Source organism: Protopterus annectens, chromosome 8.part0 (assembly GCF_019279795.1).
Source record: "Protopterus annectens isolate FY-2018-M chromosome 8.part0, PAN1.0, whole genome shotgun sequence".
Classification (NCBI taxonomy): domain Eukaryota; kingdom Metazoa; phylum Chordata; order Ceratodontiformes; family Protopteridae; genus Protopterus; species Protopterus annectens.
Window position 1 is genome coordinate 1,547,399,464 of NC_056741.1, and position 25,077 is coordinate 1,547,424,540.

The following is a 25,077-nucleotide window of genomic DNA, read 5'->3' on the forward strand; positions in this document are numbered from 1 at the left end:
CATCCACATGTTCTTGTTTTTAAATTTTGTGCATGTGGTTTTTAAACAGTGTTTTTCTGACTTCAGCAATTAACTAAGGGTAAAACGTAACCATAGTAATTAATTGATTGCTGAGTGCTGAATTAACTTTGAGTTGTAGGATTGGTTGTTTTAGTAATGAATTAAAGTATTTAAGTGCTGTTTGAATGAACTGTCTGATGAAGCAATGGTTACCATTGCGAAAGTGCTCACCATTTTGTATTAAAAAAGAAGATTTTACTTTGTCGTGGTTCAGCTTCTTTATTCCAGCTACCTTCCTACTGGGCACCTGTGTTTCAACATGAACCACTGAGCGTATAGGGTGAAGAGTGTCCCAAGGTACCTATATAGTGAATAACATCACCAGCTCTTGTAAGGTATGGCAGTAGTAGGTGTACTGGGTGAGAAGGGCCTCAATCTACTTTCACCAACATGTTTATACACTCACAAACACTTTTATACACATTAATGCACACACACACACACACACACACACACACACACACACACACACTTGCCAGAACTGAGATCCATAGGTTCATAGGTTCATAGGTGTGTACTAGGTGGATGGCTGAGGAGCCTTTACAAGCCTAGCCCATGGGAGTACACTGGCATTGTGCCATCTGACGATAGTCCCCTGTGTGTCTGAGTATAGCCAATGGAGTGATCCCTGGGGTGGGATTTCTATTTCCCATCCACTCATCTAGATTTCTCTTGAATAGGGCCAGTGAGGTGCTCTGCTTGACATGTATGTGAAGCCTATTCCATGGCATGGGCAGTCTCTGGGTTATGAACCTGTCCCTCCAGCATGTTCTGTTGATTGTGTAAATGGGGTTGAGGTCTTTGGGGCATGTGGAGTCTGTCCATATAGAGCAAGTGTTTAAGGCATAGGATCCTTATTGTGAGGTACATTTGCAGTCTCTCCAGTTGTTGCAGGTGTCCAGTGAGGTACATGCCAAATGGGCCATTGTTCTCATTGATTGGCCTAACGAGGGGAGAGTAGTGGGAGACAATGACCTCTTACTTCCTGGATGCAACACCATTAATAGTAAGATGTGCCTCATAGGAGGACTTTCCGAACACAATGGTACTGTTGTGGTCAACAGAGAGCTTGCTGTCAACCTGTGTTCCCAGTTCTCTTATAATGACTTCAGTGTTCAATGGACTAACATCATTGTGGTCATTCAAGGGAACCATGCTGTTCCAAAGGGAATGTCGGCACATTTTCCTGGCATTGAGCTAGAGTCCAGGGTTCTGACACCAGTCATAATTCTCAGTGAGGCCTTTGTGCAGGATGTCAACATCCCATTGAGAGGTAATATGAGCACCCACATTGCAGTCATCTGCGAACATTGTCAGCCAGAGTCCCTATGTGTTAGGTTGGACTTCAGAGGTGTAGATCCCAAACATGAGGTGACGTAGGACCAAACCCTGTGGGACTCCACTTGTGACTGGTTGGCAGTCTGACATGGAGTCTGCTGCTTTCACACCATGGGTTCTATCTGTGAGCCAGTTTGCAAGCCACCTAGTTGTATAGGGGTTGCTGCCTTGCTGAGTGTGTTTGTCTATGATTCCTGAGTGGGGAATGGTATCCAAGGATTAGAAGGCCCACCTATCTTGTTATTTATTCTATACTGTTATTTAGTTATTGCATCTAGCACAGAGCTTATAGGGCTGCAGAGTGTCTACAGCTACCTCTACAGTGGATGACAACAGTGGGCCTTGTAAAGTGGCGACTGGGACATGTACTGGGTGGGCAACAGCAAAAAATTGCAAAACCCACCTCTCAATGGATATAGTTCTCAGACCCCCACACACCTCCACAGGATACTGTTTTCGCACACACACACTCAATTGCCAGGACTGAGATTAGAACCACTACCTATCTAGTTGCTGCTACTACAATGTTATGCATTTATCGCATGTGCCACAGAGTTTATAAGGTGAAAGGTGCCCCAAGATACACCTAAGTTGAGTAACATCACCGGCCCTTGTAAAGTATGGCAATGGGTGATGTACTGGGTGAGACAGGCCACAAAAAACTTTAACCTATACATATACAGTCACACACACACATTTGCCAGGACTGAGATTAGAACCCCTGCCTAACTACTTATTTGTACTATAGTATTACGCAATCACAAGTGTCTCACACACACACACACACACACACACACACACACACACACACACACACACACACACACACACACACAAAACTGCTACATACGGCAGTACTGTGATTAGAACTTCTACCTATCTAGTGATTTGTATGACAGTGACAGTCAGAGCCCTTAAGGCTAAACAACACACCTGATACACTTGTAATAGGTGCCTCTATCATCAGGCACACTGACGCCCCGCTCACCAGGCTGAACAAGGAGAAGGTCATGGTGAGCTGCCTGTCGGGCGCTAGGATCCGCCACATAACACAAGCACTCAGGTCACTCCAAGGCAAGTACAAATATGACTCAGTCATTGTCCATGCTGAAATGAATGACCTGAGACATACCTCCCTGGACTACATGAAAAGAGACATAGAGGAGCTCTCTGAGCATGTAGCCCAGGCCACTATGACCCTGACCTTGAGTAGCATCTTACCCTCACCAAGAATTATGCCACAATATGAAGACAAGATGATCAATTTCAACAATTGGCTTAAGTATTGGTGTCATTCAAAGGGGATCCAATGCCTGTTAGCCTGGGATGACATGCTCGACAAGCCACGATGCTTTGCTAGGGACGGCTTGCACCTGTCACCCCTGGGCTTTCGGATATTGTCAAAGGCTCTTGCCACCCCCATAGTGCCTTTTTAAGGCAAGGCTCAAAAGACAAACCCACCTCCATAGGTATCACAAGGGATAAGAAACTAAGAGTAATGCTACTCAACGCCAGAAGTCTAAACCTCAAGATGCATGCACTCGAAACTCTCCTTAGCATGGAGAACATCGATATCTGTGCAGTAACAGAAACCTGGTTCAAGGCTCCTGAGAGCACCCCAGCACTACCAGGTTATACCTCATACCATGCTTTTCGGCCCCAAAACTTGGACCAAACCACAAAAGGATTGGGAGTATCAATATTCGTCAAAGATACCCACACCTCCAGGTTGGTGGCATAGCATGAAGCATCAGAGACTATCCATGTGCAACTAACAGTGGGTAAAACTGCCTTCCAGTTTATAGCCTGCTACAGACCACCCTCGCAAACCCAGGAACCCCACTCAGCCTTCCTGAGAACACTGGAAAATATGAAGGTCTCTCCAAACAACATTATATTGGGCGACTTCAACTACCCAAACATAGACTGGGAGCATTACTCTAGCTCCAACACCCTAGCCCAAAGGTTCCTAGAATTTATAAACTCAAATGCTATGGAACAACTTGTTACCACTCCCACAAGAGGGAAAACATACTGGACCTGATCATCACCATCATGGGGGCTCTATGCTCCAGACCAGAAGTGTATCCCTCACTGGTAAGATCAGACCATAAACTAATCTCACTGGATATTCACATCCTGACCCCACCCCCTGCCCAGAAAACCACAGTGAAAAACTTCTCTAAAGCAAATTTCACACTCCTCAAAACCAAGGTGGAATCCTTCAAAGCCCCCGGGCTTGTGGAAAATATGGCCCAGACCGCAGAATCCTTTATAAACGCATTCTATGAACACCTTCAGGAATGCATGGATGATGCAATCCCAAATAAAACCAAGACCCAATCCTCCAAAGGCAGGTGTCCTGTCTGGTGGACCCCAGCCATAAACAAACTATACAATAGAAGGAGGAAGCTACTACATGATAGAGCAAAATCCCAAAAAGGGACGGCATCTCTGATCAGTATTAACAAAAAACTATGGGCACTCATAAAATCATCTAAGGGCAGCTTCGAGAGAAAAATTGCACAGGACAATAAGGATAATCACAAGGCTTTCTTTAGTTATGTTAGGAACCTGGGTGGGAATTCCCAGATATGCTCAGAATTAGTCCAAAATGACAAAAAATACACCGAAGCCACAGACATTGCCAACATCCTAGCTGACAGGTTCAGCGCAAACCCGCCCCCCCTCCCCACCAAAAGGGCAAATATCTATCCCAGCAGAGTGCGGCCCCCCTGACATCTCAGATGCTCAGGTAAGAGCTGCCCTCTCCAAAGCAAAAAACACAGCATCAATGGGACCAGACGGTGTCCCGGGCTGCGTCCTACATGAACTCCAAGAAGAGCTAATCCAAAACATAAAACTATTGTTCAATCTCAGCCTTACTACAGGATATGTACCCAAAGAGTGGCATACAGCAACAGTGGTCCCTCTCCACAAAGGTGGTGCCTCAACAGATCCTGGAAACTATCGCCCCATAAGCCTGACTAGCTTGGCCTGCAAAGCTATGGAAAGGATCATCATGGACCTCATAAATAAAGATATTGGGGACCTACAGCCACTGGATCCTACCCAGTTTGGCTTTGTTAAGGGCAGATCCTGCCTCTTAAACCTGGTTGATTTCTTTGAAACAGTCACCAAAGCCATTGATGAGGGGAAGGTGGCCCACACAGCCTACCTGGACCTCACAAAAGCCTTCGATACAATACCCCACTTGGGCATTATAGATAAGCTCACCAGCTTAAATATAAACCCCTATGTCACTAGATGGGTTGCAAACTGGCTCAAGGACAGAACCCACATGGTTAGAATTGCTGGAGCTATGTCAGACTCCAAACCAGTTACAAGTGTCGTCCCACAAGGCTCAGTCCTGGGACCTCTCTTGTTCGTTATATATTTCTCGGAGGTACGGGCCAACACGGAAGGATTGTGGCTGACCAAGTTCGCAGATGACTGCAAACTGGGTGCCGTAATCGACTCTCCAGCTGACACAAGCATCCTCCAAAAGGGCCTCATAGAAACAGACAACTGGTGCCAGAGACATGGCCTCAAGCTAAACGCCAAAAATTGTATAGTCATCCCCTTTGGCAAAAACAAAGTGCCCACAAATTACCACATAGGTGGTAATCCATTAAGTACAGAAGAAGTAATTAGGGACCTGGGGACCCAAGTTGATAGCAATCTCTCATTTGACAACCACGTGGCCAAAGTGGTTAGAAAAACATTTTATATAGCCCACCTAATCATGAAGGGATTCCCATCTAGATCAGGGGAGATCATCGTGCCTCTTTACTCATCCCTCATCAGGCCCATAATTGAGTACAATGCCCCTTTTGGGATGTACCTTACCAGACACTTGCAGCAACTGGAAAGACCCCAAAAGTACCTCACCAAGAGGATCAATGGGCTCAAACAGATGCCATATGCTGCCCGGTTAAAGAAACTCCAGTTCTACTCAGTGGCATACTGCCTGCTCAGAGGCGATCTGTGCCTGATGTATAAAGCCATGTCCAACCCGGAATTAATGGACATGCTGCACCTCAGAAAATCCAAATCCCATCGAGCTACGTGCTCGAGAGACTTGAACCTCAGCACTGAAATAAATAGGACATGCTGGAGGGACAGATTCATAACCCAGATGCTCCCTTCACTCTGGAATAAAATCCCAGTCCAGGTTAGGCAGTGTCCCTCATTGACTCTCTTCAAGAGGAATCTTGATGAGTGGATGGGAGATTGTAGGTTTACCCCGGGTATCACTTCCGTGTCACTGTTAGACAGAGGCACAGTATACTAACCTCAAAAAAGGGCATAGGAAAATTCATTTAAAATGGGTGGCGTATGCCAAACACACTCTGGATAGACTTATAAATGCCCTAGGGCAGATAGCCTAGTATGAACCTATGAACCTATGAACCTATGCAGATATCACACACACTATAGAGCTTGCAGAATTGAAGCCAGTCCAAATGTACTTCTAAGGTGAATGACATTAGCAGATGTTGTAAAGTTGGGCAATGGGAAGTGTACTGGGTGGGTAAGGCATCATAACAGACCTACAGAGAGACACACACACACACACACACACACACACACGCACACACGCACACACACACACACACACACACACACACACACACACACACACACACACACACACTCACGTGGATTATGTCATATGCCAACCCCCACCTCAGTACCATCAGACAATGAATCTCATCTTCATGCTGGCACATGCCAGTGGTTACAACTGGTATGCAACTGTCTGCAGCAGGACATCACTCTATGCCATTCAGTGTATCCTTGTGTATGACTCACTCTATGTGTGTGTTGCCCTGTGTGTCTCACTCTATCACTTACTGCCCCTCTCTTCCCCATGTCTATGTGTGTATATGCTTGACATATTGTAATATGTTGCCCATATATATGTCTGTGTATCACACACAACAGATACAGATATACCACATATGTGCCACCTACAGCTGCCCGTGGGTAATCCTGTCTTATAGGTGTGTGTGGAGATAGCTAGGTTTACATAGCTGTGTGTATGCAAAGACATCTGCACAATACAGATAAATAATAGTCCGATGTGGTTTCAGACATGGGCTTCACTTCTCTAAGTGTAGGAGCATGCTCAGTATGACCTTCTATCGTAAGTGTGGGAATGCATTCCAGGGATAATTGTACTCCAGTCCGGGGTGTTGTGTGCTTCAACCATACCTTGAAACCTGTTTGTGCAAGATATCTGGAGATAAGCTTCTAATATGGGGAAACAATGGGCCAAACATAGGGGGGTACTGTAACTATTGCTCTTATCAATGTATGAGTTGCTTGAATTACAGGGTTTGTTTTACCAAACATTTTCTGACATATGTAATGTTTGACACTGTACTGTATTGTGTTATTACCTACTGACAGATATAATCGGATCATCAAGTTATTTACCAGAGAAATACAAGATGGATTATGCACAGACCTATATTATGAGGTAAAGGTTAGACATTCTTGCACAATCCAGCCAGTTGGGAGGTGTGTCTATGGCCGAATGACTGATGAAGCTGTGTAAAAGGTCCAGCACCTTGGTGATATGCTGGCTGGGAATCTCCTGGTTGTGCAGTATTCTTCTTACCTGAAAGGTCATATTCTGGTGTGGCCATACCTGTCAGCTGTACAGATTTTCACAGATTATCCAGATACATGCCTCATATATCTGGTCGCTTCCCCTTAACATTGTTGTTTTCTAGCACATTTGTTGCAAATCACTCAGGGTTGCAGTCAGGGAATACTTACAGAACATTAGAGTTTCAGACTTCACACCCTTAATGATACCCATGCTACTACACACCCCCTCTGTCATTCTATCACCTTTCTAATATTATGAGAGCAATATTTCAAATGTGTCCCTATAGATGGGCCTTAATCCCACCATTATGTATGGCTTTGTCCAAATGTCTTCCTCTACGAGGTTGAGAGGTATGCTACTAGCATTTAACAGGATGTCCTTACATTTGCATTTTGTTGACTGTGTTATGTTGGTAGTATGGACCCCATGACATTCCCTACAAAGGCACTATGGGTGCAAGGGCTTTTGCCAGAGGCCTGTAGGCCATGTGAGACTGATGCAGGCCATCTGTAGCAAGGCAATGCATTCTGTCATTCATATGTTCCTAGTCTGCCAAGTAGTGGACACCCCTGGGGTGACAATGGTAAGTGACAGAATGCACTGCTGTGCTACTAGGCACCATGCCTCTCTATATATGCAAGCTAGACATCTGGGCAAGGCCATGAGTAATTGGATGACAAAGGCTTGAATATGCGGACCATTGTAACTATTGGCCTTACAAAGCTGGATGGTGATACGATAACAGATTTTGCATTACCATGCATTTTTCTATAGGGTATGAAGTCTGAAACACTACACTCCATCAATATTTTCTGACTTTAGACCTTTGTGGCTTGCCAATGATTTGCCAGACAACCACTATTAAAAACTAAAGACACCACAAATATAATGCATACCTGTATACATTCTGTGAAAGGTCTGTAAAGTTGTGAGGTATGGTAGGCACTATGTAGGTTACTCCAACCTGTGTACCTTTCATATGTGTGACCCCCTGTACATGACCTGTCCAGCTTCCCAGCAGTAATGTATATTGACATCTAGACAGTCTGCACAACTACAACCGTAGGTGTATCTGACATGCAAAATAGCTGTGACTGCATTTCATGGAGCACGGCCTTGTCTACCAAGGTACTGTACCTGGGCCACTAGGACACAACAGCTATGAGAAGTTGCTGGCCACATCCAGACAGCATTTCTCACACATATGCATAGCTCATTGACCTCTGCATATTGTGAACATGCAGCAAGTTATCCATGTTGATTTTGACAGCCCTGGAAATGTGTGCTCTGCTGCTATTACCCTACAAACGTACATGTTACTGCATTTCTATGTTAATATGGGTGTGGGAGGCACACCTGTCAACAGTACACATTTACACAGACTGTGCTGATATTGGCTTTACATTTTGGTTCCATTTAGTGTAGCACTGTCCCCTGTCTTGGAGAATAGGGGCAAATCACTACAGACCACAGGTTAGACTGTAATGCCATACAATTGAGTTTCAGACTTCTTACCCTTCAGAGTTTTACTGCAAATGCAAGGCCTGCTGTGCTATCACTGTGTAAATCTGTAGGGTGGTATTCCATCATTGTCACCATTTGTGTGCCTTTCCCAGACATTCCTTTATGGTTTTCTACAGCTGACTTCCTGTGCAAGTCTGGGAGTGAGTATGGGATCTCCACAGTGCCATCCATGCATGTGACCTATGACCCCCCCCTTAGTTGGCTCCCCACATATACTGCAGTGGGATTTGTCACCTTAAATAATACTGCATAGTGTGAGGAAGCCAGTATTGTGCAGACATTTTCTGGTGTCCCACATAGCTGTCAGTTGTCTGCTGCTATCCCAGTAGGCCATCCCATACCCTTGCATGCATGCAGCATTACCATAGATACACTACAAAAACATACTAATCCATTAATTTATTGTTAAGAAAACTGACTTACCTTGTGCCTGCAGCAGTTGTGAGGATGGTGCTTGAGGGCTGCCTATGTTGGATACACACAGTACACTGCCTTTACATGCTAAGTTACAGGTAATGTGATGTGTGTGTCATCAATTTTACTGTGTGTGCGAGTCAGAGGGAGGTGTCAGTCCCTGGGTCCCTACACTGTCAGTGTGTGTGCTATGTGCTGCCTCTTTGCCAAGGCCTGGGCATACTGGGCACACCTCCTTCTGCCTAGGAGAGAAGGCTCAGGGACTTTTCTTCTGAGTCCCTCTGTGTCTGTGTGGACCTTGGCAATGGTGGAGGGCTGTGTGGCCCTTCTCCGTGCTCTTCCTGCTGCAGCTGTTTTCACAGGATCATATTGTGTAGCATGACACATACTATGAACATGTGTGCACATGTGGCTGGAGAGTACTGAAAGGCTCCACCAGATATGTCAAGGCAGTGGAACTGTGACTCGAGCACCCCAAACACATGTTTTATAATGATCCTGTTTGGTGCCTGTGCCTCATTACCGCATTCTTGAGTGGATGTGTATGCATTTCTGATGGGTGTCATCATCCATGGCTCCAGTACATAGCTAGCATCCCCCACCAGATTGCCATACAGGATGTCCCCAATGGCAAATACCTGGTATAGCTGTGATGAATGCCAGATGTGGGAGTTGTGATAGCTTCCAGGGCTGCCAGCACACACATTCATGATAATGCTCTGGGAACTGCACATGATCTTACAGTTAATGGAGGAGAAGCTCTTGTGGTTTTTGTAGATCCTACCCTGTTCACCAGGTGCTGCTTTGATGTGGATGTGTATGCAGTCTATAGCACCCAGTACCTCCGGGTATTCTGCTACATGGTGGAAGAGACACATATTGCTGGTCCTCTCCTCACAGGTGTTGGGGAAGTAAATATGCTCACTGGTATGTGGTAGGATGGCATCCAGGAACTGGTGGAGTACCCTGGATGCGGATACCTGTGAGACCCCGTGATATCCCCAGTAGGTCTTTGGAAAGTACCTGTAGCTAGTAATCTTAAGACTGCACATACATTGGTATCCTCTGGGATGAGTTCCCCTCTGTTGGCTCTGGGTCTGAGTTGAGTCCGGCACAACTCAATGAATTTGCTGCAGTATGTCTCTGCCCACCCTGTAGTGCTCTACTATCTCCAGATCATGTAGGCCCTGGTAAATTACCTTGGGTCTGAACACTCTTCTCCTCCTTGGTCTGTAGCGGTTGTCAGAATTATCCTCCTCACTGCCTTCAGCCTCTAGCACATACTGATGGATCAAAGCATTGGCAGCCCCTAATATGTTTTCGGTTAAAATTCCCCTGCATGTGTACACCAATGGTGCAGATTTTGTGGGAAAAAACAGACTGTAAGGCATATGCATAATTTATACTGTTGTACTGCAGAGGCTGCCTGTATGATTAGCTGACTATGATCCATTCCACCTGCCAGCTATGTTATTTGTACTTAATTGCTTGTATTCTGCTATTTCCCTTTTCTTTTCCTTTTTCCCTTCCCATTTCCACCCCTTTTAAGGCCCAAGGCATGTCACACAAACCCAGTGTCCAATGTAAACAGTCACGCTATTTCCATTTTTTTTTTAGACCAGGTGCACACTGCACAAACCTGCTTAGCTAAGGTAAACAATGAGAAATGGTCCTCCCCTGGACACGAACACACTCTTCATTTCATGGAATAAGTCAATACAGCCTCAGACACACCCCCTTGCTTAGCAAAGCTCAAATGTGAGCTGTGGAGTTCCAATGTGCTTACACCAAGCATGACACACCTCCTTTTCATGACTGGTGCTCCTCATGCTTACACCACTGCCTTATAGCACCTACATGGTTAGATGCAGTTTGGCACTTTGCTTCTTTTTGTGATTCAGTAAATTTCCCACATTAGCATACCCCACTGCCTTAGTCCCTAGTTACAGCACTACCCCAGAGCCTTTCCCCATAGCAACCACTATTCCCTGGTATTGTCTTGATTCTGCATGCCATTGACTGTAATGGCAAAATGCAGATTTCACTTAAAATTGCCTTTTCACATTTTTTTTTTTATTTTTGGCACAACCCCGTTTGCGTGCCGCTGCCCTATGCTTAAACGGCCGAGATCGGCCAAAAAAATAAACTTTTATTTTTATAATTTTGTAACTCTTTTCCATGCCAATGACCATATATTTAACCACTGGCATGCCTAAGGATTAGAATACATGCTTTGGTTTGAGCTGTCATGTCTTCATTTTGATTTTTGCATAAATGTATTCGGCTAGTACCCAAATACATTTCTGCATGCTACACTATTCTGCCACGAATGCCTGCCTGCTTACTGGATCACTAATTGAACTCATTTGCATGGTTTTCAATAGCAAATGAGGTCATTAGCATAATCCATTCATGTCCATGACAGAATAGTGTTGCCAGGCTCGTGCCTATCCCCAGGCTTGTTAATTGATCGCTCGGCGCCCATATTCCTTGAAGGAATGGCTATACTATTCCTGCCAGGGGCGGCTCGTGCCATAGGACTGCCAGACTGCAGCCCTCCCACCTACAAAACAAAATAAAAACAAACCGAGAAACACAAAAATTAATTCCCGGACAGTACGCATGCGCACATGCTCTCAGACTGCTTTCTCAGCAGTCTAGATAAGGGGAAAGGCAAGATGCCCAGAAGTCTATGCAACAATGACATCATGACATAGAGGCACTCCAGACTGCAGCAGTCACAGGCAGGACCAATCGCGGGTTTGGAATGCAGGGAATCCTTTGGGATGGACCAATCGTGCAAGGAATACGGGTAAGGGGCTGTTTGGATATCGGCGGCAGCAACCAAGCGGTAATAGAAGCAGGTGTGTGTGTGTGTGTGTGTGTGTGTGTGTGTGTGTGTGTGTGTGTGTGTGTGTGTGTAAAATCAGGCTTGAACCCTGTACTTTGTATGCAGGTGTTAAGGGCCTGAATTCCCTACCCACCACCATTTGTAAAAGATTTGCAGATTTTTGCCTCATATTTGATCTGTTCTGTTCCACATAATATCTGTGGTTTCTAAATATTTAAATGCTTGATGTTTGATGGTGCAGTGGTAGCATTGTTGCCTCACAGCTGTAGGTTCTCAGGTTTGATTCTTGGCTGGGGTGCCTTCTGTGTGGGGTCTGCATCTTTTCCCTGTGTTTGTGTGGGTTTGCTTTTGTGTCCTCCCATGTTACAAAGGCATGTCTGCATTATTTCTTCCTGGGCCTCTGCTGAAAATAGTTTTTTTGTTCCAAGTCAGACTGTCCTGGTTAACAAATGTTAAATAAAAGTGACAGGCATTTGAATTTCAGACTTCAGGTTTCTGAATGTTTAATTCCTTACATATTTGATGGTGCAGTGGTAGCATTGTTGCCTCACAATTATAAGATTTCTGGTTTGATTCTTGGCTGGGGTACCTTCTGTGTGGAGTCTGCATCTCCTCCCTGTGTTTGTGTGGATTTGGTCTGGTGTCCTGCCATTTTACAAAGACATGTGTCTGCAGTATTTCTCCCTGGGCCTCTGCTGAAATTTGTTTGTGTTTCATCAGAAGCAAAACTGACAGGCATTTGAATTTCAGACTTCATATTCTTCAGAAAATACATACTAACACAACCTTTTATTCTAGCAATTTTCTAAGTTTATAAGATGAATATTTGAAATGTGTCCCTATTTTTGGGACTGTATTCCCCCATTATTGGCTTTGTCCAGGTTTTTTGTGTTAAGGTTGACAGCTGTGGCAAGAACTAAATTCACTGAATATGTTTGAGGGCTGTATTCCCTCATTACTGGGTTTGTCCAGGTGTTTTGTACTAAGAAGTTGACAGCTATGGTGAGAAGTGAATTCACTAAATGATAGCCATTTAAGTTTCAGTCTTCATCTCTTTCACAAAGCAGCTGATTTGGCGTAGTTGTATGTTGCTCTGACTGTTTTGCACAGGGACCCTGTCAGTAAAATGTATGGTGGAAACACAGCATTTCTCTTTGACAAAGCAGCTGATTTGGCATAGTGGTATGTTGCTCTGACTGTTTTGCACAGGGACCTTGGCAGTAAAATGTATGGTGGTAACACAGCATTTTATTCTAGCAACTTTCCAAGATTATACAAGCAATGTTTAATGTGTCCCTGTTTTTTGGGCTTTTGAACCCCCCCCCCATAAATGTTGGCTTTTTCCAGATTTCCTGTGCTGCAAAGTTGAGATGCAGTTGAGTATTGACTAGATTTTACAAGGAGCTGAGAGCTGCAGGGGAAGAGAAGTTTAGTGCTGCTTATGCTGAGCTGGCTTGCATTGTTAATAGTACAACAGGTTGTGTACTTGCTGTTGATGCAGAAGGCTGTGGGTTCTACTCCCACAAGGGGTGGATGCTGCCGTACTGAGAATGTCCTCCATGGTGAAGATGCTAACTATGAGCCTGTTATCAGTTTGCCATCCATTTCCTCTTGCAATATTACTAGCTTATCATTTTTTAATGTAATATAGGCAATTTATTCCTCAGGGGCAACAGAGACTATTTTTCGATAAAACCATGAAATATAAAGGTGTTTGCTAACAGCAACCTCTTCATTAGTTACAAATTTCATTAATGTGGAATTATTTAGATGACTTTTACTTCAGAGATTATGCATATTTACTGATAATGGACTGTAGAATTGTGCATATTTGCTGATAATGGTGGACTGTAGAATTGTGCATATTTACTGATAATGCTGGACTGTAGAATTGTGCATATTTACTGATAATGGTGGACTGTAGAAGTCTAAGTAGACTTTTATGATGGAAATGTTCTGAACTGGGCAGTTTTGTCATTTTGGGTGCATGCATTTTGTTTCATTGCTTAATGGAAAAATGTTCAAAACAAATTTAAAACGCCCTCTATCAACTGTACTGTATTGTACAAGGAATATAATTTAGTACAATCAGGAAGGTATATCAAAGAGCACATGTATGTTTCATATGCAAGGGGCCTATGATTTGAAAACAGCCCAAAATTAATCTTTATCTGCCACTGGCAAAATGTATTTTCTTTGAATGTGGGTTTCAATGCTGTTTCAATGAATGTGAGTTTCAAGGGCAGAGAAGTTTTAATGCTAAGTCTGTTTTCATTGTGAGACTGCATTGCTTTGTTTAGCAGATGTCTTAGTGTTTGTGCTGTAAAATGCAAAATAAAACTTCCAAATGAAGTCCAAATCATCATAGAAGAAAAGCAATATGCACATTAGTGTTTATGGTAAATGGAGTGAAATAGCCAAGTAATGGATCATTGGAATGGTTGCAGAGGCTCCATTCGACAATGATTTTGTGAGGGGGAAGGGCGGCAAACTCAGAGGCTCAGCTGAACTATACCTCCCAACTGTCCAGATTTTCAAAGAATGAATAGATTTTTGCTTCTTATTTTTGGTCTGTTCCTCATAAAATTTGTAGTTTTCTGGCAAATCATTTAGGAATTAAGTCACTAAATAATGATACACTGAGTTTCAGACCTCATAACCTTCAGAAAAATGCATGCTAAAGTAAGACCTGTTATTCTATCAACTATCTCAGTTTATACAAGAGCAATTTTTAGTACTGTTTATATGTTCCCCCAATATATTTGGCCTTGTCCAGATTTATTGCATTAACAGTTTGAGAGGTACATGCAAATAAATTGCTTTATAGAATTAGGCATAGTCAGCCTCTCAACTGTCCCTGATTTTGGTTCAAAATGATGCTCTTCCCCCTAATAATCCCTCCGCAAAATAGCAATGTTGGAAGAAAACATGGAGGGTTTACAATTAAGAAATAACTGTAATAATCAAAGTTATAGATTACTTGAACTGCATGTAGATTCTTTTATTTTGTCAGCTGCTCAAGTTAGCAGTACTAATATTAAAGTGTCCCTTCTTCGACAGGTTCCCAGCTGTATTGTTTGGCTATTTTATATTTTTGCATCACATTTTTGGTCCATTTTTCATAAAATTGTGGGGTTTTTTTGGCAAATTAGTGACAAATCATTAAAGACTGAAGTTAGAAAATAGTGACAGACATTTTGAGTTTCAGATTTCATACCCTTCAGAAAATTCATACTAATGCAATACCAATTCTATTATCGTTCTAAGTTTATAAGAGCAATATTTAAAAATTGTCCTTATGTTTGGGCCTTTGTCCCACTTCTATGTACGGCTTTGTCCAGATTTCTTGCTCTGAGGTTGAGAGGTAGGACAAATGTGTCAGGGCCATCACAGTCAGCCAGAGACCTTTCAAATTGTGACATACTTGTTGCACCCCACTCCCCCATGTAGTGACTCTGGATGTGTCCAAGCAAGGCAAGGAGTAGTTATGCAGTGTAACATGTGCAGAATGCCCCCCCCCCCCCATCCAGGGTAGACACAAGTACTACAGTGGCTTTTCATCTGTCCTTGATTTTGCAGAATGGTCTGGTTTCTGTCATATTTTTGTACTGTTGATTTATGCTTATTACTCAAAGTGCCTGTTGCTCTGTGTTTAAGTAGCAATGCTTTAATGACCATAAGATAAGCTTATCTGAGATCGTAAGATGCAAGTAAGCTTTAATAAGCATACTGTTAAAGAATTGCCAACATTGAAAGCCTTTCTGTTGTTACCATGCAGAGAATACCTAACTAGATAATGTATAAGCCTTGGGTATTGAAGGACAGGATTACATTATTTTAAAAAGCTCATTACACTTGTTGGAGACTTCCAGTCATCTCTACAGGCTTTACTCATAAACTAAACAGAATGCCAATCATGTGTGGTCCATAACCTGTACAGTAATCCTTTAAGCAATGTATCTTGAGCTTGTTGCTTGTTTGCTTTCCATTTTTTACTTTGATCATGTTTTCCCCATGAAACAAGTAGATAGTTGTCAGGCAGCAGGTCTTTTTTGGATAAGAAACATTTTTACAAGTGGGGGCATCACAGAGATTTCTACTTTCAGCATGTTACTTGGTACTTTAATAAAGCTGAATATAATTTATAATTAGAACTGCAGTGCAAGGAAAAGTGGTTTGAGTTGAGTGCTGCTAGTTTTTCTTATACTTGATTTTGACTGGCGTTCCAGTAATGTATTTAAAAAGTAATTTATTTTTTCATGCCTTACAACCTTTTGTTTCCATCTAGATATTAAGTAAGTGGTCATGCAGCCAATGCATTGAAATATTTTTATTCTTCTACACTTATTTTTGTCTTGATTGGACTCTCATAATGACGGTTTGGCACCCAGGGCAGCGTATTTAATTAAAGTTTTAGTTTTTGTGGTTTTGAACATAGCTCCTCCCCTTTCTAGTTGGTCGCACCCTTCCCATTGACCTCACCCATTCAGCTGTCTCTTGCAGCCCCCCTTTGATTTGAAGTCACCAGCCGCCACTGCATGCAACAGTGGAGAAAAGTAGAAAGAAGTGTCACCACACTGCAATCTGTAAATGTAACATAAATATTTAAGCAGAACTGGAATAATTAAAAATAATCTAATTAATTTTCCATTTTGATGGAAAGCTAGTTAAGCTGAGTTCCACACCTCTCCTATTCTTGTATAAAAGACCTTTGATGCTTTGGTGTGGGTAGCTCTCTGATAGCAAAATCAGGCTGGCTATATGGGCACCTAATCATAAAAAGGCTATTGGAGCTCCATCAGGTGCTTTAACCTAAGGTGTTAGTATGGGATGGGGCAGACATAAAATTCAAGTTTAAGCAGCTAAATGATTAGCAGAATATAAAAAGAAAGAATCACAAAAGTGGAGAAGAGACAATTTTCTCACTATGCAACTTTTTCTACAGTTTAAGGCACCAGATCATGCAGATATTTACCAGTAACAATGTTTATGAAAAAAAATCAGTAATAACTGAATAAGGTTTAAATGTGGCAGTAGAATAGTAGTACACAGTCCTGCAACAACTGTAAATTATACTACAGAAGTAATTTTATTACTGTAAAAAGAAGTGCAAAATAATGCAGAAACACTCTTTCAACTGCTAATTAAAATACAGACTATGGTCCCATAAAAAACTAAAAACAGATAACTTTTTTTCACTAAAACATGAAAGAGAGCAGTAAGTATACAGAAGTATCACCACACAGGTTACTATAAATGTAACTCAAATATTTATACAGAATTGAAATTATTAAAATAATTTAATTCCTTTCCTTTTTTTGAAACGCTAGTTACTTACAGGAACAGACCTGCCCAAGTTGTGTAAAAATACATAGGTAGGGATAGCTCAGTGCAGGACAAAGCAGACTAGTTAGAGAGAAATCCAATCAAATAAGGCAATATTGGAGATCTTTCATTTACTTTAACTTAGTGTGTTAGTGCAGAATTGGGCAGGTACATAATGCAACTTTAATCAGGTAAGTTATTATCTGAACATAAAAGCATGGGTGCACTAAGTGGAGCAGAGGCACTTCTCTCACTATGCAACTTATGCTACAGTTTAAGGCACCTTTCCATGCAGAAATGTACCAGTAACAGTGTTTATAGAAAAAATGCACTAATAAATTATTAAGACTCAAACCTGGCAGCAGTAAAACAAAGTCCTGCTGCAACTGTGAATTATACCAAAATAGTATGGGCCAGCATGGTTTAAATACAAACATATAGCTTTTGCAATTAATTCTACTAGTGGAAATAGACATGCAGAATAATGTAGAAATGCAACCTTCTCACCACTATCAATTATATGCAAGACTAAGGTGCCAAAACAACTTTTTAGCTAAAACATAGAACAGATTACAAAAGTACAAAGAAGTATAACTACACGTGACATTATAAGGGCAACTTAAAGATTTATGCAGAATCCAGATAATTAAAATAAATGAATTATCTTCCCTTTCTCTTGAAAAACTAGCTGCACAAAGTTAGATATCTCTAGAATTTGTGTATAAAAGACCTTGGTGAGGGGTGGGGGACAACTCAACAGTAAAAAAGGCAGGCTGGATTAAGAGGCATGCAATCAAATAAGGCAATATTGTAGGTCTTTCAAATGCTTTAACATAATGTGTTTGTGTGGGATGGGGCAGATACAGGATACAACTTTAAACAAGTAAATGAGATGCAGAATATAAAACTACCAAAAAAAAAAAAACAGATGAAGAAAATATTCTCTCACTATTGAACTACTGCTAATATAGTTTGAAGCACCAGACTATGCAGAAAGTTACCCGTAACACTGTTTATGGAAAATGCAATAATAAATGACTAAGGATAAAATCTGACAGTGATAGTACACAAGTCATTCCACAACAGTGAATTAAACTACAAGACCAACAAGACCATTCCCCAGCAGGGTTTAAAATACAAATGGTGACACTTAGAAGCAATTCTACTTGTGGAAAATTGCAGGAAATTGCAGACACACAATATTCCCTTACCTGTGTATATAAATACTTGACTAAGGTCCCAGGACAACCTAAAAAATGCAGATTACTTTTTTTGGCTAAAAAGTGGAACATAGGAGAAAAGTATAAATTAGTATCACCACACTGATATCTGCAAATGCAACATAAATATTTAAGCAGAATTTAAATGAGTAACATAAATTATTTTCTGTTTCCCTTTTAAAGAAATGCTAGTTACTCTCAGTTTTACACCTCTCCAGTTCCATTATAAAATAACTTTGGGGGGTTTAGCACTGTGCTGGAAAAAACAGGCTGGATGGAGAGATCCAGTCAAATGAAACAACACTGGAGCTCTTTCAGATACTTTAATTTAATGTGCTAATGCAGGATGGTGAAGACTGAGAAAGCAACTTTATGCAGAAAAAGTATAAGCACAATATAAAGAACAGATGTACAAACTGGAGCAGAGGCAATTCTCTTACTGTGCAGCTTCTACTACAGTATAAGGCACCAAGACATGAAAAAAAAATATCAGAAACAATGTTTATGGGAAAAAGCCAGTAATAATAAGGCTCAAATCTAGCAGCAGTAGTACACAGTCCTCCCGCAATTTTAAACTACAAGAATATGGTCCTACAGGGTTTACAATACAAATGGATAGCTTTTACAAGTAATTCTACTTATGGAAATAGACATTTCTACAACTTCTAATTAAAATACAAGACTGATCCAACATTAAACTATAAATGAAAACTTTTTTTTAGCTAAAACATAGAACAGAGCAGAAAAGTAAAAGGAAGTAGCACCAGACAAGTCACTGTGAGTGCAAGTTAAATATTTATACAGAATTGAAGTAATTAATATAATTTAATTGTCTTTCTTTTTTAATGAAAACTAGATATTCACAGTTCTACACCTCTCCAAGTCTTGTATAAAATACCTAAAGTTAGGGTAGCACAGTGCAGGAAAGAAGTAAATTAACTAAAGAGGCATCCAAACAAATAAATGGAAAGTTAAAAAATCTTTCAGATATTTTAGCTTAATGTGTCAGTAGGGGATGAGTTACAGAATGCAACTTTGAGCAGGCTAATGATACAGAGAATATAAAAGCTTAGAAGCACAAACTGCAGCAGGCACAATTATCACACTATGCAACTTTTAATACAGTTTAAGGCACCAGACCATGCAGGAATTTACCAGTAGTAATGCTTTTAAAAAATCCATCAATAAATGACTAAGCCTCAATTCTGGCAGTAGAATTACACAGTCCTGCCACTACTGTGAATTATACTAAAATACAAATAGATAGCTTTTACAAGTAATTCTACTTGTAGAAATACAAGTACAGAATAATGCAGAAATGCAGTCTTCCCCCAACTGCTATTAAAATACAAGACTAAGTTCCCAGAACAAACTAAAATATTTAAACAGATAAATGTTTTAGCTATGACATAAAAGTGACTGGAGAAGTACAAAGCAGCATCACCACATATCACTATAAGAGCAACTCCAGTATTTTCACAACATTGAAACAATGTAAATAATTTGATTACCTTTCATTTGTGTTGAAAAACTAGTAACTCTCAAGTACACATCTCTGAAATTGTTGTATAGAAAACAGCTTAATGCTAAAAAAACAGGATAGCTAGAGAGGCAGCCAATAAAAAGGCAAAACTGGAACTCCTTCAGATATTTTAATGTGTTAGTGTTGCATTATGTGGGCACAGAATGCAACTTTAAGCAGCTAAATGATAAGCACAATATAAAAAAAAAAAAACAGAAGCACAAAATGGAGCAGAAGGAATTCTCTCACTATGCAACTTCTTTGACAGTTTAAACCACCAGACCATGAGGAAATGTACCAGTAACAATGTTTATACAAAAAAAAATCCCATAATAAATGACTAAGGCCCAAATGTGATAGTATTAGTACACAGTCCTGCCACAACTGTGAACCAACCTACAAGACCCAGCATGGTTTGAAATAGAAACAGCTTTTACAAATAATTCTAATTGTGGAAAGAGTAGTGCAGAATAATGCAGACATTATATTCCCACAGCTGCTAATGTGTCAGTGTGGGATGGGGTTGACATAGAAAGCAACTTTAATCAGATAAAGTATAAGCACAATATAACAAAAACAGAAGCACAATCTGGAGCAGAGACAATTCTCTCATTGTACACCTTAAATGTAAAGCAGATGAGCATGCATAAGTTTATCAGAAACAATGTTTATGAAAAAAATGGATTAATAACTTACTGGTCTTTGGTGCAGGCTGGAGAAGTTGTTTGACCGCAACTGAGCTACAAAATATAAGTATTTTTTGATTATTTTAACAGATTACTGTTTTTATAATTTAATATATATAAAGCACTTTGTCTATTCAGAATCTTCAGAAATCTTTTTCTGTTTAAAAACTGTCATAGCTTGTTGTCTTAGGCTATTGTATAAACTGAAACATTTACTCTGTGTAATTATCTCTTGGCTAGTGGGGGCTGGTTCTTTTGTGTTCTTGTAAGCGAAAAGTTCTTGTTCTGGTCTTTGGTGCAGGCTGGAGAAGTTGTTTGACCGCAACTGAGCTACAAAATATAAGTATTTTTGATTATTTTAACAGATTACTGTTCTATAATTTAATATATATAAAGCACTTTGTCTATTCAGAATCTTCAGAAATCTTTTTCTGTTTAAAAACTGTCATAGCTTGTTGTCTTAGGCTATTGTATAAACTGAAACATTTACTCTGTGTAATTATCTCTTGGCTAGTGGGGGCTGGTTCTTTTGTGTTCTTGTAAAAAAAAAGTTCTTGTTCTGGTCTTTGGTGCAGGCTGGAGAAGTTGTTTGACCGCAACTGAGCTACAAAATATAAGTATTTTTGATTATTTTAACAGATTACTGTTTTATAATTTAATATATATAAAGCACTTTGTCTATTCAGAATCTTCAGAAATCTTTTTCTGTTTAAAAACTGTCATAGCTTGTTGTCTTAGGCTATTGTATAAACTGAAACATTTACTCTGTGTAATTATCTCTTGGCTAGTGGGGGCTGGTTCTTTTGTGTTCTTGTAAAAAAAACGTTCTTGTTCTGGTCTTTGGTGCAGGCTGGAGAAGTTGTTTGACCGCAACTGAGCTACAAAATATAAGTAATTTTGATTATTTTAACAGATTACTGTTTTTATAATTTAATATATATAAAGCACTTTGTCTATTCAGAATCTTCAGAAATCTTTTTCTGTTTAAAAACTGTCATAGCTTGTTGTCTTAGGCTATTGTATAAACTGAAACATTTACTCTGTGTAATTATCTCTTGGCTAGTGGGGGCTGGTTCTTTTGTGTTCTTGTAAAAAAAGTTCTTGTTCTGGTCTTTGGTGCAGGCTGGAGAAGTTGTTTGACCGCAACTGAGCTACAAAATATAAGTATTTTTGATTATTTTAACAGATTACTGTTTTTATAATTTAATATATATAAAGCACTTTGTCTATTCAGAATCTTCAGAAATCTTTTCTGTTTAAAACTGTCAAAGATAGTTGTCTTAGGCTATTGTATAAACTGAAACATTTACTCTGTGTAATTATCTCTTGGCTAGGGTAGGATGGTTCTTTTGTGTTCTTGTAAAAAAAGTTCTTGTTCTGGTCTTTGGTGCAGGCTGGAGAAGTTGTTTGACCGCAACTGAGCTACAAAATATAAGTATTTTTGATTATTTTAACAGATTACTGTTTTTATAATTTAATATATATAAAGCACTTTGTCTATTCAGAATCTTCAGAAATCTTTTTCTGTTTAAAAACTGTCATAGCTTGTTGTCTTAGGCTATTGTATAAACTGAAACATTTACTCTGTGTAATTATCTCTTGGCTAGTGGGGGCTGGTTCTTTTGTGTTCTTGTAAAAAAGTTCTTGTTCTGGTCTTTGGTGCAGGCTGGAGAAGTTGTTTGACCAACTGAGCTACAAAATATAAGTATTTTTGATTATTTTAACAGATTACTGTTTTTATAATTTAATATATATAAAGCACTTTGTCTATTCAGAATCTTCAGAAGTCTTTTTCTGTTCTAAAACTGTCATAGCTTGTTGTCTTAGGCTATTGTATAAACTGAAACATTTACTCTGTGTAATTATCTCTTGGCTAGTGGGGGCTGGTTCTTTTGTGTTCTTGTAAAAAAAAAGTTCTTGTTCTGGTCTTTGGTGCAGGCTGGAGAAGTTGTTTGACCGCAACTGAGCTACAAAATATAAGTATTTTTGCATTATTTTAACAGATTACTGTTTTTATAATTTAATATATATAAAGCACTTTGTCTATTCAGAATCTTCAGAAATCTTTTCTGTTTAAAAACTGTCATAGCTTGTTGTCTTAGGCTATTGTATAAACTGAAACATTTACTCTGTGTAATTATCTCTTGGCTAGTGGGGGCTGGTTCTTTTGTGTTCTTGTAAAAAAAAAGTTCTTGTTCTGGTCTTTGGTGCAGGCTGGAGAAGTTGTTTGACCGCAACTGAGCTACAAAATATAAGTATTTTTTGATTATTTTAACAGATTACTGTTTTTATAATTTAATATATATAAAGCACTTTGTCTATTCAGAATCTTCAGAAATCTTTTTCTGTTTAAAAACTGTCATAGCTTGTTGTCTTAGGCTATTTTGTCCCACCCTCCCTCCCTGTTGGTGTCTTGCTCTTATACTTGGTGGCTTTGCAGTTGCCGCCCTACTGTGACACACCTCCCAGTCTAGTGTCATTAGCTCATTCTTCTTAATACAGAGAGAACATTTGATAAGGCCTTCTGTTCCTCCTTTTACCTTTTCAAAAAGTAAAACAAAACTTTTTTTTTTCTTCTTCGCCTGAACCTTCTTGTGTTCTGACTGTCCTTCTCAAACATATTGGAAATATACAGTATATTTCAGAGCCTTTGTTATAACTGTATTTGCTATAACTGATTTAAGTATTTTTTTCTGGCTTTTTGAATATTTACTGCTTAGCGACTGCATCTTAGCCTGTTTATACAGCTCTGCATTCTATTTAAACTGTTTTTGTGTTGATTAACTGTTTTGCACTCTTAAAAAGTTATTTGTTGCTTAATTTTACCTGTAGGCTAACACACTCAAGTGTGCTAGCCACTTAAAAGCATTTATAGCATTTACTGTCTGTTTTTTTCCTTGTCTCTGTAAAAAAAAAAAAAAAAAAAAAAAAAATCTCTTGTTTTCCCACCTTACTGAACTAGAGTAGTCCAGTTTCAGAGTTGCTGATCCCTGGGCTTTGTTTTTAGTTCCTGTTACTGATCCATTGCCTTATTAGGAAGGAGGGAAGTTTCTTTGCTTACCAGTGGGAGTGGGAAGCACTGAGCAGCCTTTTGTCCGAATTGGTGAAGTTTCAGCCAGAAACTAGTAGTCTATTGGTCGTTTGGGCCAATTCCTAGCTCCTTTCAGCCCCTGCTATAAAACACGCTAAACACGTGTTTTCCAGCTTGTACCAACTCTGCACAGATCCTCGTGGTGGCCTGCAGAGTGATCCAAGCAGCAGAGAGCTAAAAGAGTGACTTTCTACCAGATATAAGTATTTTTGTGGCTTTCCCGCTGTTATTAAGCTAGCGACTGCATTTCGCCTGTTTTACTGCTACTTTAAGTGATTTCTGCATTTTACACTGTTTATTGCACTTTAAGTTACTAATTGTTGCAAATTGTTTCTGTAGGCTACACACTAAAGTGCGCTAGCCGATTTACAGCATTTATAGCATTTACTGTCTGTTTTTTTCCTTATCTCTGTAATAAAACAAAAAATCTCTTGTTTTCCCACTTTACTGAACTAGAGTAGTCCAGTTTCAGAGTTGCTGATCCCTGGGCTTTGTTTTTAGTTCCTGTTACTGATCCATTGCCTTATTAGGAAGGAGGGAAGTTTCTTTGCGTACCAGTGGGAGTGGGAAGCACTGAGCGGCCGTTTTGTCCGATTTGGTGAAGTTTCAGCCAGAAACTAGTAGTCCATTGGTCATTTTGGGCCAATTCCTAGCTCCCTTCAGCCCCTGCTATAAAACACGCTAAACTGTACTGCTGATCTAACCAGCATATCCTATAACTGAAAAGTTCATCTCTACTTGATTCCCAAGTAGACTATTCTCTATCTGTAAAGCCTAGCACTTACTCCTACAGTACTTGCACCTTGATAAAGCACTCTTATTATAGATAGTACCCCACCAGCCCAAAACCCACTTCCCGGAGTCCTTTGAAAGTTCTTTATCTACTACTTCTAGTATGTCGAGGGATCAGTTGCTAGTGTCCTCTCCAGCTCAACTGGTGAACCTGGGAATATTGAGGCAATGTTACAATTGCCTCATGTACACTGAACAATCCTCTCCTTCTCCCACAAAACACAAATACATGCGAGAGATGCAACTATACGGCCAAACTGGAGGCTGAGCTCTCTCAACATAGGACTGGCAAGACCAGACAGGAGGAGAAGGCAACCACACACAATACATACCCAGTCACACATGGTACCATCACAACTTCAAATCATACACATACTCACACAAAGACATACTCGGAGGCTCTGGTCAAAAATTTACCAAAACAGCAGAGGCCACCAAAGCAGACACCCAAACAACTACCACCTCACGACCCAACACATGCAACACATAGACCACACAGTCAGAGTGTCAAACAGTCACAGCCCTTAAGGCCAAACAAAATGCCAGACACACTTGTCATTGGTGATTCCATAGTCAGACACACTGACGTCCGCTCACCAGACTGAGTAAGGAGAAGGTCACAGTAAGCTGCCTG